This window comes from Melanerpes formicivorus, unplaced genomic scaffold, assembly GCF_026170545.1.
Source record: "Melanerpes formicivorus ecotype bairdi unplaced genomic scaffold, bMelFor1.0.p_v2 SCAF_110, whole genome shotgun sequence".
In the NCBI taxonomy this organism is placed as follows: Eukaryota; Metazoa; Chordata; class Aves; order Piciformes; family Picidae; genus Melanerpes; species Melanerpes formicivorus.
Window position 1 is genome coordinate 810,665 of NW_027142462.1, and position 19,152 is coordinate 829,816.

Consider the following 19,152-nt stretch of genomic DNA (forward strand, 5'->3'; position numbering starts at 1 on the left):
CCTGAGTATTTCTGTGTATGTATAAGTTGGAAAAGGTCTGGCACTAAAAGTCATAAATTTGCATTTCAAAAAAGATTGCAGAGCTGCATCTGTATGTGTTAGGTAGAAGACTTGTAAGCAAGCGCAGTAATGTTGGCTAACCCTAGGTTACGGGCTCTGTGTGCATGCATGTAGGAGAATAGTGGAAAGGTTATCTGTGTGGTGGGAAGTTTACTTCGAAACACTGAAGGTGCGTTCAAAAACACATGAAGGTGTCTCTAAATCCCTAGAGTAGTTCTGTATCATTCTCTCTATTGAAGTAAAGAAATTTCCCCCCCCCCCCAGTATTGATTCTTTAAATATGGCACAGAATGGAAAATGAATTATAAAAGGAAGGAGTGGGAAATATATAATATGAAGATGATCTGGAGAATGGTCCCCAGCTGCAGATCAAATGCTAATATAATTCAGAAATTGTCCTTAGTTATTAGAAGGACTGTGGTGTGGATGATGGTGCAGTGTTCTGTGTTGTGATGACTTCACTTTTTAATGTGAAGTTGGAACATTTTTGTGTAGTCAGTTTTCAAAATTTTACTTGGCTTTGAGAACCTGAACAAAACAAAACAAATAAACCAAATCATCCAGAGGTTGTGTGTGCAGTATTACAAGATGTGTATGCAAGCAGAGCAGACATTTCAAACCATCTATGGTACATGCAGGGTTTTTCTTTTTTTAGAAGGAAAACAGGAAGATTGCTGGGATTCAGTGAGCAGTGCAGTTGTCTAAAAACACTGGGCAATGAACGTAGTCATATTATGGCTTTTTCAGTAACCTGAAAATCTGTATCTTAATACTGATGATAATGAATAAGGCTGAGAGTTACTGACCTGTCATAAATATTACCTTCTGGGATTGTTAAGGATCTTCTCTTCAGGAAGCTGGATTTAAAGAATAAGTGGATTCATCTGGCTGGTCATTGATGTTTTAGAGGGAATTTGCAATATGAAGTCTCATCAAAGAGTATTTGAACTTTATGTACACTTTCAGTATTTTAATACTATTCTAAAATGATTACGAGATTGTTCACTTCCACAGAAAAAACACTGTCTTTCTAAAAGGCCAAATTAAAAAAAAAAAAAACAAATACATGCACCTAATAGGCTGGTTTTATGCTGAAAAGACAGATTTGCTGCAGTTTAAAACAGAATGATGGGGATTGGTATAAAGCAAATATTGTAGTATTAGGTAACGTGAATGTATCAACTCTTCAAGAATCATCTTTTTTGTGTGTTTTGTTTTAATTTGGTACTTTGCACAAGAGAATTCTGATACGCGATTCTGCTATTTAATGTTAGTACACAAGACAACAAAACAAATAGAACCAACTGTGACAATTTTATGGAAGTTGTGTACACGACCTGTGTTATAAATATATAAATAGCAGCATATCTAAACAATAGCAGAATATATGAACATTTAAGTAATGTTGAGATAGAAAGCATACTGACACTGCTCCTGCAAGGTGTCAAGTGAAATTACTACTGCTGCCAACTTCTTTGTTCACATGCAGACATTTATTTCATTTTGCAAACCCTTGAAAAGGGACATGGAAGATTTTCTAGATTTTTGTAAATTTTTTTTCTGCTGTACCAGGTATGTCTTAGGGTAATGCTAATCTTTACAATGTAAGACTTTCTAGGGATATGTGAACTTCTTTGAATTGCTATCTGACCTTCGTATGCCTTGCCTTTCTTATTTACTTTGTGTCTTACAATCATACACTTAAACATTTGTAGAATGTTTTTAAGATTTCCTTTTCGAGAGGAAATTTGCGGTTTTGTTTTCCTTTTCAGGGTTTTGCTTGCTTCCAGTTCATGATCTACAAGGAAACTCACTCTGCTACCATTTAAACATTGTTTCTTTAGCCTTTGTTAAGACACACATTTTTACACAGAATGAGAGTGTGGCTGAGATGTGAAGGCACCTCTAGAGATGGTCTAGGCAACCCCCTCCTTGCTCAAAGTATGGTCAGCTAACGTGGTGTCTCGGTCCGGAGAGGGAAAGAGACTCAAGTTCTTTTAGAACATTCCCATGATGTGAAATTAGAGGCACAAATGAGGCCAAAATATCAACAGCTAGACTATTTATTACATAAACAAAGTGGAAATAAGAAGGGGAGAGGGAGAAAATGGAGAGGGAGAGAGAGAGGGAGAAGAGGGAAGGAATTAGAGTGAGAGAGAGAGAGAGAGATAAAAGGAGAAAGTCGGAAAGAGATTATATTACCAACGGTCAGGGGTGGAGAGAGTCCAAGATGCATTGTGTTGCCCCGTGATGTTCCAGCGTGTGGTGCCTTCTTCTCTCTTCTGCTTTGACAGTGTCACTCAGGTCTTTTTATACAGTTTTTTAGTCCTCAGGCAAGTGTCCAGGTGTTGGTCCCCAGGACATCGTCCTGGGAAATCATCCTTAGGTAAGTACCCAGGACATCGTTCTGGGAAATAAGTATCCAGCTATTGTCCCCCATGAAATCTTTCCAGGAAATCATAAGTAGCCAGGTACCGTTTCCCAGGAAGTTTTTTTTGTGTAGTTTGGGCAGTGGTGGTGGTGGTGGTGGGGGGCCTCCGCCTCCTCCCACCACATCTACCTGCCCACACTCTCAGGAAACAGGCGGTGAGTCATCCTCAGGGTACTTGATGGGTGGAGATTGTCTTGCCCTAAAGGCGTGATGGCTGGGTCCTTGGGTCCATTGTTGTAGTCCAGTGTTATCACGATGCAATAACAAGCTGATTTGCATCCAGGATTGGTAGACAGGATCCTTTGCACCATCCTTCCAGTGGCTCTGTCTATTGTCTGTGCAAGCAGCAAGTGAGTTTATCTTCTGTTGAGTCACACCAGGAGAGCCAACTTCTAGTCTCTCACAAATGGGTTAACCAGGACCATGTGCATTCTCATTTTCAACATCTCCATGGATGGAGACTGCACAGGCTATTTGGGCAACTTATGGCAGTGTTTGGCCACCCTCACAGTAAAAAAGTGTTTTCTTGTTTTTACATACAATTCACTGTTCTTTACATTTTTACCTATTTCTTGTTGCCCTGTCACTAGGCTCTGCTGTGAAAAGCCTGGCTTGATCTTCTTTAGTCCACCACAGCAGATATTTATACATGCTGATGAGATCCTCTGAGCATTCTCTTCTGAGGGCTGGACTGTTCCAGCACTCTTGACCTCTGCTTATATGGGAGATGATCCAGTCCTTTTATTATCTTATGGCCCTTTCCTGAACTTGCAAAAGGGGAGATCTCTCTTGGGAGCCCAGACCTGGACCCAACAGTCCAAATGTGGCTAAGCTGAGAGAAAGATCCACCTCACTCAAGTTGTAGGAAACGCTGTTACATAATTTCTATGTCAGTTTTATATTTGCTTTTTACCTGAAGTACAGTACTTTCCAAATCTGTACTATAAGCAGGAGGAACTAAATATGAAATAAAGCAAGTAGTGAAATTAGAAAAAATCCTTTGAAACAGTGGGTGCTCAACATTCCTAGCAAATGCAATGCCTGTTTCAGAAATGGGAATTACAAACCCTTCCAAAACCTAGGCAAATGAACAAAACTTCCTTACAGCAGACAGGAAACACACAGGAAATGAAGAGTTGCATTAGATACAGATTTTTCTTTTACTTCAAGGCTTTGGGTAGGACTAATCCAAATAATCAGACATGTAAAGAACAGCTGTTTCCTGTTCCTAGCAATAGACAAGTAGTCATGCTTCAGTCCTTGGACCCTCACTATATACCTCAAAGCAGCTTAAAATACATTATTCTTACAGTGTAGCTGTAATAGTATCATCTTATTACTGATTTCCTTCCATAGTGGCATTGCTGAGCAGCTGCTTCACAGACAAGCCAATTTCTTTTAAGTATTGCTCCATCAGCAGCTGAAACCAGCCCTACCGGAAGATTTTGTAATGAATATTAATGAGGAGACGAGTAACCCATAAGTGACATTTTCTCACGGATGCTTTGAATAGCTATAGGAAAATTATAGCAAATAATTTTCATTTGAAGTAAATAAATCTGAATATAGTAGAAGAGGCACTATTTCTTTATTCTCATTAAAAAAAAAATTAAAAAGTACGTTAGCAGTCTTTGTAATGGTGCTAAAAATGAAAGAGTGTGTAAAAATAGCTGTCACAAACATGAATGGATATGGATAGCTTTCAGCAAAATGTGTGAGGTATGATGCCATTTAAGGGAACAAACCTGAATAGCATAAGAACCAATCTGCAGCTGCATTGATCTGTCTTACAGGGCCATCATTCACCATACTCCTGTTTTTTTACAGTCTAGTAGAACAGTGATCCATACCCATTAGTGATGATTATATTTCCTACAGTCATTGCCAGCAGTAGCAGTGCAAATTACAAGGAAGGAAAGAATATCTCAATGATAACACCCCAAAACAGTATTTGCAAGAATAGCCTGGAATCCCAGATACTCTGTGTTCCTTTCCCTTTTCTTGCACAATTTATGAAAGAACGTGGAGAAAAATTTTGGGTTAGAACCTTTCTTTGATATTAGATGGACAAAAATGTGTTTTGTGAACCTGCTTTCCAGCAAAAAAAAAACTCTCAAGTGGGATGAAATCTTGTAGTCATGGAAAATTATTTCATTACATTTAGAGGAAAAAAAAAAAAAAAAAGAAAAAAAAAAGGTGGAAAGTGAAATAGGGGAGATGCTGGAGGTCAGAATACACTTAGGTTCAGTTGCATGGACAATGCAAGTCTTTTGGTCTCTGTTCCCCTTTCCTCCTGCACTTGCTGCTCTGCCTGCCAGCTCAGTTTGAACACCAGCTCATGCCTGGAGCTCTGTGGACTTGTGCAGAAGAGCAGTATTGCAACAGCACTTGTACACTGCATCATGTCATGGTTTGGCAGGTGGACTTTCATGCTTTGCTTACTTTGAATGTGAAGGGCCATGGTTTACATAAGAAGATCTTTGTTTTGTTTCTTTGGGTTTTGGAAGCAGGGATTCAGAAAGGTCTGCCTTTTCCACAGGGTTGTTTGGGAGGCAAGGGGATTCTACGGAGTGTAGGAAAGTAGATATAGCTTAATCTGTGTACTTCATGCAACTCTTCTGATTATTGCAGCATTGCCATATTGGCAACAAAACATAGGTTTCATCATATGAAAACTGATTTAACAGCTATTTTGGATTTGGGTTCTGGGCAAAGAGATGATGCTTTGTTTTGGTTTTGTTGTGTTAACAAGATTTCAGTGTCAATTAGCAATGTGTTTCCTATCAAACGCAAAACCTATTGCAGAACAGGTAGATTTTTAAAACTCCAAAACTGTTTGGCTGTAACAGTGCTAGAAGGACCACAGTTTCTGTATAATTCATCTACTGTTTTAACACACTACATAACTTATACACTTGCCAAAATATAGACTTTAGATCACTTAGAAGCCTTAATGATAAGGTAATATCATTTGCCTTGTAGTATGTAACTGCTTGCATGCCTTAGGTGGACCTCTGGTGCAAGTTTTTAAACTTCATAGAAATTACTGATAAAACATCCCTTACTTTATATTCAATGAGAAATACTGATGTGAAAATAAAATACTACATTCTTGTTCGAATTCTAGCAGAGTTGATAATAGCCTACTGGAAATCTCTGTCTGTCCTTTTCTCTCCTGGTATTGTCTTCATTTTCCTTCAGAGTGGCATTGCCCCAGTCTTTTCCTTCTTATGAACCAGTAGTTGCTCAGATCTTTTATACATTGTTTTAGGTATGTATCCAGGTGGTGAAATCATCCTCCTTTTCACCATCTTCCCTTTCTGGGGTAGTTGATGGATAGAGATAATCTTGTCTATGCACATTCCAGAGAGTCATTATCCAGTGGTGTCTGCCCAATACACATCAGCTATTGTCTGGGCCAGCAGCAAAGGTGATTTTATCTATGTTGAGTCACATCAAGAGAGACAAGATTTTGTCTCCCACAAAATCCCATACTGAAAGGCAGCATTCTGGGAACTGGTGTCTTACACATACTCCCTGCAACTGGAAACATCCTTGGTGCATTTGGATGGCTTGTTCTCTCTGCTCTTCCACAGCTTCATTTGCTAAATGCAGCTGGTCAGTGGAGCATGTAATCTTCTAACCAGATACATCAGGTTTATGAAGCTGCAAAGCAAAGGGCAAGCTGCTACCCTGTGGTGTACCAAGTGGGCATGTCCCACCCTCAAATGACTCACTAGAAAGCATGTTGTCCAGGTACAGCCAAATTCGAACAGGCTTTGAGAAGACAGGGATCCAGTGTCTTTCTTGGTACACAGAAAGTTGATTCTACCATGATGGATATTAGATGTTCACAGTGTAGGTTACTACTGTAGGTTCTCGCAGTAGTCAATAGGGAATGATAGGTGCAAGTCATACTGGTCTGAATTTTACACTTCACACAGGCCAGGAAAAATGTCTCCCTGAAGTACTTATTTCTCTGTATTGATTAAGAGGGCATTTAGTTCAGACACAGAAGCCTTACACTGCTTAAGTAATATGGACTGACTTACACATTGTTCAGACAAATTCCACCCCAAGGAACAGAATAAAAGACTGAAACATCTAAAACCCATTTGAGGGTCTCTCTGTGCTCTATTTGCTTCTTTTACAAAAATCATCCTTTGGTTGTTTGTTTTTTCTGTAGTATTTTATAGGTGAACAGACATTAAAAATATTGGAGCAAGAAAGGCTATGGCAATCAATTGTCTTATAATGGTTGAAAAAAAACACTGGTTCACTTCAAATGGCATTTAATCTTTGCTGAAGCCCCGAACAGTATATGCTTTCAATATTTTATGATGGAAATTGCTTTCTGAACTTTGTGTCCAAACTTTCAAAATACTAAACCATAGGTAATATTACTGATTATGCTGGCTTGAGCTAGAACAGAACTAATTCTATTCACTGGTTTTAATTTTCAGTGATTTTACTTTTTAACTAAATCTCTTCTAAGTTACTGCACTTTCTGAAATTAATGGCAGTATCTGCCTCTAGAAGTAGTAATGCTCGATGCTTGTAATTGCTACCAAGGATCGAAATGCAGAAAGGTTCTTGCTTATATTTACTCCTCTAGAAACCAATGTCACCCAAGACCTCATGACTACTAAACCATGGCACCAAGTGCCACAATCAATCCCTTCTTGAACACCTCCAGAGATGGTGACTCCACCACCTCCCTGGGCAGCCCATTCCAATGGCTAACAGCTCTCTCTGTGAAGAACTTTCTCCTCACCTCAAGCCTAAACTTCCCCTGGTGCATCTTGAGACTGTGTCCTCATGTTCTGGTGCTGGTTGCCTGGGAGAAGAGATCAACCCCCTCCTGGCTACAACCACTCTTCAAGTAGTTCTGGACAGCAATTTGAAGAAGCCCTTCTTGTTCTCTTTTACTTTCTTTGCCAGTTTTAATTCTACGAGGGCTTTGGCCTTCCTTGTTGCCTTCCTATATGCCCTGACAACTTCTCTATAGTTCTCCCAAGTGACAAGCCCCTACTTCCATGAACTGTAGGTTTCTTTCTTCCATGAGCTTTCCTTCAGAAGCTCCTTGCTCCTCCATGCAGGTCTCCTACCATGTCTACTTGATTTTTTACTCAAGGGAACACAGCTATCTTGGGCTTAGAGGAAGTGGCATTTAAAAATTGACCAACTTTCTTGGGCTCCTTTACCCTCCAGAGTCTTAGCCCATGGGATTTCTGCAAGTAGATCTTTGAAGAGTACAAAGTTAGCCCTGTGGAAATCCAGGGCTGTAATCCTACTTATTGCCCTTCTTCTACCTTTTATATACTAACTTCCACCATGTCATGATCACTGTCACCAAAGCTGTTCCCAACCTTAATGTCCCCAAACAGTCCTTCTGTATTAGTTGATACTAGGTCCAGCAAGGCACCTCTCCTTGTTGATTCCTCCACTACCTGCATCAGGTAGTTACTGTTGATATACTGCAAGAGTCTTTTTGACTGAATATGCCTCTCTATGTGGGCTTTCCCACAAATACCTGGGCAATTGGAGTCACCCATGAATACCAAGGAATATGTTCTAGAGGCTGCCTACAGCTGACTGTAGAAGGTCTCATCAACATCTTCTTGGTTTGGTGGTCTATAGTAGACACCCTCAACAGTTTAATCCCCCTTTTCATGTCCCTTAATTCATACCCACAAGCTTTCAACCTGTTCTACCTACCTCCCCTAGTTAGAACTCAGTACATTTCAGTTGCTCTCGCACATAGAAAGCAACACCTCACCTTGTTGGTCTGTCTTTTCTAAATAGTACATAGTCATCCATGACAACATTCCAGCCATGGGAGCTGTCCCACCATGTTTCAGTGGTAGCAATTATATCATAGTCACGCAACCTAATGCAGATGTCCAACTCTTCCTGATAATTCCCCATACTCTGTGCATTGGTTATATAAGCATTTCAGAGGGGGGGTTAAGCCATTTTTTTTCACTCCTGCTGTCTGTCCATTCCCAGTCACTTCTGTGGTTACTAACCTATTAGTGAGCCCTGTGTTTTCATTGTCGCTTATACCACCATTATCCATCTCAAGTGGGACAGGAGGTTGAGGGCTGTCCTTCAGCCCTTCTCTCATGAACCTGATTTTATCCCCTTCCATCTTCAGGCCTAGTAAGATGCAAAAATAGGGACTGTATATCAGTAGAAAGCTACAAAGCAAGGACATTCACACATAGTGTTAGCACTCTGGATAATATGAACTGTAGCCTTATCATTTCTCACTTTATTGTTCTCAACCCTCATCAAATGCAGAATTACTACTTTTTAGATTAATCTCTTGACTGTAATACACAGGCATTGTCTTTTTCCTGCCCTTCTTTTCCTGATTCTTTTTCCTCTCTGTCCATACAATGGGGAAATTAAAAGCAGACTTAAAACAGTACATCATGAAAAGGATCTTGGAATATTTGAAACACGATTTAATGACTATCTGTCCTCATACCTCTGCTTATCTAAAAGACTTTTAAGAGTTCACTTTAATTTAAAGTTTCTGTTTCTCCTTTTACCTCTGCTCTGTGGTTTACCAAATATATATATGGAAATGGATCTTTTTCTGGTTGGGAATATTATAGGAATGACACTTTTAGTAGTAAGATAGATCCTCTAGGGAGGGAACTACATGCCTTTCAGAAAAAGTTTTAAAAACAGTCATATTAAGGTCCACATGTGCTATATTTAATGGTAACTATGCAAATTATATGTGCAAATCAGAGCTACCAAATCTTCAGGAGCAGGACAGGCAAGATGTGTCATAGGGGTATTGCTTCTGAAGTCTTCCCTGAATGCTATACATTAACTCTTATTCTATACTGATAGCTGAGAGGTAAAAATAAATGCCTGCTGCCTACACTCCCATAGTGCAATCTAGCTGCTTGCCTGTGTAGGTGCGGGTAGAAAGGAGTAACAGTCAGCCTCTTTGTGGGCAGGCCCACTCCGAGGCTGGTAAAGGCTGACAAATGGTGTGTGGGCAAGCTGGTTAGCATAATATCATGCTTGCCATGCTGCTGTTAGCAGTTACTGCTGGCCAAACAGCTACATACCAAGTGAAAGAATATCAAGATATAAACCCTTCTACATTATCCATGCTGCATTTCTTGCTTGTTGGTTCTATGCATGAACATTCAGATATCACTTTAAACACATAGGATTTAAAAAAAAAATATGGCTCAATAAAATAGAGATATTATTGAAATGTTCCAATTGTCCTAAATATATTGGAACACTACATTTAACTGATTCTCCATAGTGTTTTTATGGATTCTTTTTCTGATTATTACTTAATATAGTTCCCACTTGTTTATTTCTTGGGATATTTACATCTTTTTCATCTTTTCCAATATAAACTGAAGTGATTTTGCTTGGTGGGCTTATTCTGTGTGCATCACATGCTCAGTTTACTCTGGGGTATGGACAGATTAATTTACAATCTTTATAAGAAATATACTAATTTCTTCTAGTTGTAACCTGCATGCTCTACGCATTCAGGATAATATATCACTGAATCATTAGCTGATGGTTTCAGCAATGTGTGAGTGAGTTACCTGTCATTATATCAAAAGATATTATAAGGGCAATACATAGACCAGAAGAGTAGCTGGAGAATGGGGAAAGAGAGAGGTAGAAGCAAAAATGCCATGTCATGAGCTGTCTATTATGATTATAAACAGCAGTGTATAGCTTACAGGGACAATGTTGGATGTGTAACTGGATGCAACTTTCGAGGAAGATAGTTTTCACGTCAGTAGAACAGCAGATACCATTGCTACTTGAGGTGTGCTTTGATTCTATACCAAGAATTTTTATAAAAATAAACAATAACAATAAAATTTAAGGCCTGAAATGCATCTTTAATATATAACAAGTGATTAATTTGTTTTCTTAAGTGAAATGATTTACTGTGACTGGATAATTTTTTTGAGATCTCCTGGGAGCATCTAGTAGCTATTCACAGTTTCTGAATCAGGAAGTGCATCAGCACTTTTAGCTAAAAGGCTGCTCTTGAACAGCTACACTAGTAGTTAAAACATTAGGCATATGTGAAGCAGGATTGAAGAGAAAATAGACATTTTCAGTCAATGAAGTCTCAATAAGATCATGTCCTAAAAGTTGCAACTGCAGGTAGTTGAGAAAGTGCATGCAATTTATTTTTTACTTCAATAAGAGCAATTTGACTATGCATATACTACAACTATACTTAGGGAATAAATTTTGCTGGTATCTACTTTTTCTTTATTCTGACATTGAGGCATTTTCACAGGGTGTGCAGCTTAAGGAAGGCATCCATATATATATACTTGTGTAAATGTTGAATCAAACTTTGGTAGCACCATGGAGTTACAGCTGGAAGACAATGTCATCTCTGCTTGATGTGAAGTAGTTTTTGGCGCATGTAAAATCTCTAGAGGGGAAAAATACAACAAGCTTTCAAAGCATAACAAGAAATGGATGCATGTGAAGGAATATAAACTAGGTAATTTACTGTTTTCTCAGACTAAATAAATAGTGACTGGTTTTTTTGTTGTTGTTTATTTGTTTTGTTTTTTATTTTTTTACCTTTCTGAAGCTGGAAACAATTGATTGGAGAAAACATTTTGTTTCAATCACCACACAAAGCAATAAGCAAGATTTTAAACTGAAATAGGTATTTCATGTCAACAAAATGCTGAACAGATTTCCTGTTGAATTTCAGTAAATTCAAGTATTTTGAAGGATTTAATCTGATTGCTAAAGGTTATTTCCAAATGAAAAGTCCAACATTTGCATTTGAAAATAAGGAAACATTATTATAAACTTTTACCAATAGAATATTTTATGGCACAGTGAAGTTTTGTGAATTTCTGAAAAGCAACAGCACTGCATTTTTAATTTTTACAAGTTTCTGGTGTTAACACTGTGATCAGCTTTACAAGCAAATCTAAAACACTTCCAGGAAAGCAGTGATTTTCTGGTGTCTACTGTTGTATATATCTCCATAACTTTCCTGGCACTCCAACAAGTGAATAGCATATTAATTTAAATTCTCATTGAATAACTTGCCAAGGGAACCTGTGTCACCTTTTCTGATGCCTAATGCAGTTTCAGTATTGGACATAGCTTCTGGCTATGAAGATTGTATTCCAGAGTCTCAGACATCTCAAGATACTTTCTGAACTATACCCAAACCCTGCCACCTGGAATCTGCTGTCTAGTGAAAAGATCTACAGGTAGTGGAGAGCTACAGATATGAAAACATCCTGCTTTTGCCTACTTGTAATCTACATTTGAGATTCAGCTTCCCATTTGCCTTATAAATCTGCATACTCATGTGCAAGTAATTATTTTTATACCAAAACAAAATATCATGAAAATAAGAGAGGCTTGGAAAGTGAAAGCAAAACAAGAAAAAGTTTTCAAATGTCCTTCATTAAGGCCTCTTGTGGAATAAAGGTACTGCTGCTATGAGGAATCTGTGTGTACCTGAATTCTATTTTTGTCTGATTTTACATAATTCTTGAAAGGGAAAGAAAATATCAATGTTAGTTCAAAGCAATAATTGACCAGTTCTAACAGATACAGAGAGGCTATATTATTCTTGCCAGAATAATATCATGCTTAACTGTTAACAGGGAAACCTTAAAGCATAGGGATTTCTTTGGATTTTCTGGCATTACTACATTCTCTTCCTTAAAGTGAATGTTTTGAACTGCTTTCTTTCATATACACTGAAATCCATGACAGTACATAAAACTAGAAAAATCCCTGTGCATTTCTTAGCCCAAGGATAAGGCTGTACTGGACAGACTTTATATACACAGGCTTAATGCCAGACCTTTGCATGGGGATCAATTGCATTTTCAGCTAGTGCATAAAAGAAAATGCAGCAAGCAAAAGCAGTGTTGTTTTAAAAAAGCACTTTGAAATAAAACTCCTTATCTTCACCTTCACCTGTGCTATGCTTCTGATTTATGTGGTTACATTTCTGGGAGACGTGTTTCTCTAGCGTGTTTCCACATGCGCATCAGTGGGTTGCTAAAACTTCATAACTCTTGCAGCAGTATGCTTAGAAGGAAATGGCTTTGTTCATATCTTTTTAAAGAAGAGCATGGAAAAACAGTGGTACTGAAGAGGAAGGGAAGATGAGAGATGAGAGAAGGACACATGAAAACTGACTATGCTTTTATGGTGGCCATAGTCCTGTGAAAAGATGGTTAAGCTTTGAACCCTCATGGCCCAAAGAAGGCCACCTCAGCAAAGGTCTCACTGGGCAATCCTCAAGGCTTTATTGTCATTGCAGTCAATGGGTTTACCTGTCAACGGCTGCAGGATCTAGTAAATAATCTGAAGGTATGAGCATGAGAAGGCTGTTACCTGAGGATTGTTTATGAGCAGGAAGGGTTTTTTTCATGGTATGTGAATCAGCCTTTCTTCTAGCACCTGCTTTTCCTCTTCAACTTGAAAGAGATTTCAGAATGCACACAGTAGCTGTAATTAGGCCTTCAAATACACATCTTGAAAGGAAACAATCTTGGCATAGCATAAAAACAATAGCAATTTACTGGTTTCACTAAAATTTCTAAATGTCTTAATCTCTTCAATTTGCTCCTCTGATGCTGCTTTTTGTAAATTCTCTTTTTGTAAATTCTCTTTTTGTAAATGTCATTATGCAGTCTGACATACTCCTATCAATAATCTATATTGTATTTATTTATTACTATTCTAAGCATATCCAGGAAAACTATAATCCATGTTTAAGGTAGAACTAGCAGCGATATGAGATGTTTTGGGGGGTTTTAAACGTAATCTCTGGTATAAAAACAAATACAGCATGAAAGGGGGAAAAGCACAAACTTGGTGACACTTTACAGGGATGATTTGTGCATCCCTAATGCAGTGCTATAGGTGTGCCAAAGAAGCTGTCCCTGGACAATTCTATTGGAGGTCTCAAACCAAGACTCAGGTGGTAATATTGCTTGTGAATGTGCAGTGCTATTCGTGCCCATGTGAAATGGAAAAGTTAATACCGTGGCCATGTCTTACATCTAGTTTCTTGCTTGCTCAGTATTTTTGCTTGTGACTTACAGATTATTTTATATATATATATATGTATATATATACACACATATATATATATATATATTTATATTTTTTTTACTTAAGGAGACGGACATTGATCTTGCATCATAAATATTGTGCCATGACTAGCCATGCTGGTAGCAGGACAATTTTCTGAAGGCTATAGAGTGCATAGATAAAAGGGCAAAGCAGGGCATCTTTCTAACAATCACATTTTTAGGCCAAAATATTAAAAAAGAAAAAATAGAAGCATTTACATTACTTCTACTTGCAAAGATTTAAAGGATACTGCCTGAAGTTACTTTTGTTTGGTGAGTAACTCTCATTTTCCTTACATACAACTTGTATACAGGATTTCACTGTGTGTGAGTTCTTTCCTTCTGTCTTTTTTTTATTCTCTGGATGGTTATAGTCAAGCTAATACTGTTGAGAAATTTTAGATGTCAAACTTTAGTGTTAACCACAATATCACTTTGATGTGATGGTCATGCATATCATTAGCCAACTTTTAACCAACCAAACTAATTTATCTTGTTAAATCAGCAAAAATGTTCCATGGTTTCTTTAGATAACAGAAAGGAGAAGAATAGATCAGGGGACAGAGAGATATCCAAATTCAGTGGTTGGGCAATATTGCATGGCAAGTAACTCTTGGAGATAAAATAGTCTCAAGAGAGTAACAAAATTAGGACATGGAAATTTTGAGAAGGAGAAACTTGATAACTCAGTATTTGGCTGTTTGCTTATGTACAGCTGTGAAATAAAAACATGAAAGTACCAATGCAGGTTTCAAACTCAGGAAATGGCCAGACCCTGCTCCCACCAATGCCTTAGCAATCACTTAGCGTGTTTCAAAGTCCTTGTTAGACTACTCAGCAAAACAGCACACTATCAAATTTGCTAATAGACCATCTACGAACAAGTGCAGCAAGTTCTGTAACAGCTAAAAGGTTTCTTCTCAGCTTCTGTTTGCAAAACATGTGTGAGTTAATGGAGTATCACATTCGTATAGTGCTGGGGCATTGACCTGGCGTCTCTTCAGGAAATAGATCTAGGTTTTTACCTAGATGTAATGTGCTTTACAATGGAGACAGCCCACATTTCTGAATATGATGATAGCATTGTTTGTTTATTAAATAATAAAGTTGAATAGCAACTTTTCTATCCCTGGATATTTACCATCTAGAAATTACTGTTTTGTTCCTCCACGGAAGGAACTTGTTTTCCAAATTAGTCTCATTTCTTTGTGTTTGCCAACTTCATTATTTAGTAAGCCAAGGCAGCTCAAAGTTTACCGACCCCAGTTTATATGGCTCGGGGAAAGAAAATATTCTGGGTTTGTTTCTAAAGATTTCATTGGGACATGATTTAGAAATACCTAGAAAACAAAGCACTTCTGAGACCATAGTCTGTGTGAAAGCATGATTTTAAGAGTAGTCGTACAGATAATGAATAACTTTTTCTCATGCTACTGTTGTACCTTCTGTCATGTTTTAACTGTTGAATGTAGAACATGCTTATGGATTGCCAGGCTTTCCTGTCAAAGTTCACATCTCTTCTTAGGGAAGATATGAAGAAAGGCTGAAAACAAATTTAACAGAAGTAGATAAAATACTACCTCATCCACTACTAAAGAAAGACAATTATGAATTGCATATTTGCTTTCTGAATGACAGGGCTTGTTTTCAAATTTGCTTCAATGCAGATTCAATGCTGCTGAGTTTAGACTCTAGATACTTTGCTGAAATATTCATATATAGACTATGAAGACCATGGAGAAATGGAGACATATAAAGGCATTCCGACTTTCCTGAAGTCACATAATTTGATAGTGAAAAAAAATTCAGATGGAACACGGGCTGTTTTGCATATGCTTTGTCTTGGACTCTTAGATGTAACCTTACTTGTCCTGATAAGAATGCCCTAAAGCTTTTAGAAGTCAAAGTTTTTCTTTATCTTCATTAATCCAAGTTTTTCCTGGATGCAAGAATTCTATTTGCATTCTGTGATGAGTTTATTTTTTTTCCTCATAGTCACTTTTTATTACTTTTTCATTCAAGGCTTTAGTGTTGAAGTGCCCAGACTTACACACTTCCTTGCTCTAAGACTGTCTTACACATTCACATTACATTTATTACTTTCAGGTAATTTCCCACAAGTGTTCCTGTTGCTGTTTATTTTTATTTTCTTAAATGCATTCATTTGTATTTTTCTATAGAACCTGCTTCACTACTGACTGTCATTGTTACTTTTCAGTCTCTACAGGCATTTTGTCTCACTTCAGTATAAGTTGTTTTGAACACTTCCTATTTTGGAACCATCTAAAAATTCAATTAATGTGCTGTTTACTCCTTCTTCCAGGTGATTAACATATGATTCATTTGTGAAGAGTACTCATTCTTTATCTGACACAAGCTCTTCAGGATATACTACTAACATAGTAGCAGTAATTAGACTGCTGAAATTCTGCCACAGCCTCCTATTATCATTGATCTTTTAAAACAAGAATGCTCTCATTGTATCAAATTTCTGCTGTGCACCTTTATGCCAGCTTCCCAAACCTTTTTCTTCAGATCCATTACCCATCAGAAAGGCAAAAGCCCAGACAGAACTCAACCTGGCCACTGCTGTGAGGGATAACAAAAAATGTTTTTACAAGTACATTAACAACAAGAAGAAAGCCAAGGAAAATGTTCACCCTTTATTGCATGCCAGGGGGGAAGGGGTAGTGGTGGTGTGGGGGGAACATTGCTATCAAGGACAAGGAAAAGCCTGACATACTTAGTGCCTTCTTTACCTTAGTCTTTAATGGTCAGACACATTATCCTCAGCTTCCTGATAGGGATGGAGAGCAGTGTCAAATCCCCAAAATCCAGGAGGAAGCACTTTATGCCACCTGGGCACTCACAAGTCTATGGGGCCAGATGGGATTCATGCAAGAGTGCTGAGGGAGCTGGACAAGCTGTTCTCCATCATCTTTCAGCAGTCCTGGTTAACAAAGGAGGTGCTAGACAATTGGAGGCTTGCCAATATGACATCCATTTATAAAACTAGCTGAAAGGGAGGATCCAGGGAACTTCAGGCCTGTCAGCTTGACCTCGGTACTGGGGAAGATTATGAAGTAGTTCATCTCCGGTGCAATCACACAGCAAGTGCCAGATAGTGGTGGGATCAGTTCCAGTCAGCATGGGGTTCATGAAAGGCAGGTCTTGCTTGACCTATCACATCTGCTTCTACGATCAGGTGACCTGCCTTGTGGAGGGGGGAGGGGCTGTGGACATTGTCTACCTGGACTTTAGTAAAGCCTTTGACACCATCTCCCACAGCATTTCCCGCAAGAAACTTGCAGCCCAAGGTATAGACAGGTGGACTCTTTGCTGGATTAAAAAGTGGCTGGATGGCTGGGCACAAAGAGTTTTGATAAATGAAGTTAAATACAGCTGGTACCCTGTTACAAGTAGTGTTCTCCATGGCTTGGTATTTGGACCAGGTCTGTTTAATTAATTATTTCAATGAGGGGATCAATAGCACCATCAGCAAGTTTGAAGATGACACTAAATTGAGCAGGAGTGTTGATCTGCCTGAGAGTAGGAAGGCTGTGAAGCGAGATCTGGACAGGTTCAACAGAATAAGGTTTAACAAGACAAAGTGCCAAGTTCTGCACTTTGGTCACAACAACCCTGAACAATGCTACAGGCTTGGGGAAGAGTGTGTGGAAAGCAGCCTGATGGAAAAGGATCTGAGTAGTAGATGGCTGGCTGAACATGAGTCAGCAGTGTGCCCAGGTGGCCAAGAAGGCCAATGGCATTCTGAACTGTATCAAAACCAGTGTGGTGTCCAGCAGGAGTAAGGAAGTGATTGTGCCCCTGCACTTGGCCCTTGAGAGGTCACAGCTGGAGTACTGTGTTCAATTCTGGGTGCCACAGTATAGGAAAGACATTAAGGTCCTGGATGCAGTACAGAAGAGCAACTAGGCTGGTGAGAGGTTTGCCCTGCATGTCATAGAAGGAGCAACTGAGGGAGATGAGGTTGTTTAGTCTGAAGAAGACTAAAGGAAGATCTGACAGCTCTCTACAACTACCCAAAAGGTGTTGGTCTCTTATCCTGAGTAACTAGCAATAGGATGAAAGAAAATGGGTTTAGGTTGTGCTAGGGCATTGGTTATTACATTGGTCACTAGAGAAAACTTTACTGAGAGAATGGTGAGGCATTGGAACAGGGAACCCAGGGAGGCGGTGGAATCACCACCCCTGGAGGTGTTCAAGAAGCATATAGACATGGCATTTCAGGGTGTGGTTTAATAGTCATGGTAGTTGTGTTGTGTTTGGACTTGATGATCTTGAAGGTCTTTTCCAGCCTTAGGGATTCTTTGATTTTCTATATCTCTCTGTTTATTAAGGTACCAAGTATATCTCTAAAACTGTAAATAACTACTCATCCTTGATTTCCTCAATTTTTCTCCAAAATTAGCTAAAGCTATTATTTCACTAGGCTTAGCTGGCTTTAGATTTTAGCTGGTGAACTTTGTCTGAGGTACCAAGGCACCACCACACCACCATTCTGCAGTGAGCTAACTATAAATAATGAATACTAAACTTCAGCACTTTTTTTGCAGCACTTCTTAGCTGTTAAGCAGAACCTCCAGACTATAGATTCAGTGGGTGAGGACTTCAAATTCAGTTTCTGCACTGGATATTTTGTTTCATTTACCATGATGTTTCTATACATAACTGGAAACCCAGTGTTATTCTCATGTGTGCTGGGTTGAGGTCACCCCTCTCCCCACCACGGGCAGAAATAATAACTCAGACAAATGGATTGCAAAAGTGATGGAAAGTTAAAATAGAGAACAGTGAATGTTTACAGAAAGCCAAAAGCACAGTGACAAAGAAAAATCCCAAAACAGACCCAGAGACATCCCATCCCTACCTGAGGGTGCACCCAAGACCCCCAGGGCTCCTTCTTCCCCCTCCCACTGCTACGCTAGTCTCAGCTGGCCAGATCTGAGACTGCCCATCCCCCTGTGGCCTTGGCCCTAGCCAGGCCCAAAGCCAGGAGATCTCTCCCCCAGTTACCAGCTGACAAAAGAGGAAGAAAGAGAAAGTGCTAAACCCCACACTGGATCTTATAGTGGTGCAAAGAATCATGGTAGGAAATACCTAATTTCCTGTGTCCACCCCTCTGGGCTGGACTTCTGGACACAGGAAGTAAACACAGCAGGGGGCACCCAGCTCAAACTGCAACATGGTCATACCTAACAACAAAGAAAAACAGTTCAGCTCCGTGATATCTGCTTATGTCTTATACATCTTCTTCTTGAAGGCAAGACAATGCTGCTTCTTAGGCTGGAGAGAGATTTTATACTTTATTCTGGCATGTGCATGATTTCCAAGGGCCAGTTTTGTTTGTAACTTTGAGAAGCGGAAGAATAGTATTGCTTAACAACACAAGCACTTAGTAAAGAGCAAATTCATTTTGTGGCAGCTTTCTTCCTCCTCTCTGGCTATGTCAGGTTATTTGTCCTCCAGGAATATATTCTGATATCACAGGTACTGGAA

The 19,152-nt window shown here is 39.0% G+C and overlaps 1 protein-coding gene across 1 annotated transcript in view; it reads left to right on the forward strand.

Moving 5' to 3' along the window:
- Positions 1–19,152, forward strand: part of GPC6 (glypican 6) — an 842,052-nt gene that overhangs the window by 265,257 nt on the left and 557,643 nt on the right. The window lies entirely within an intron of this gene.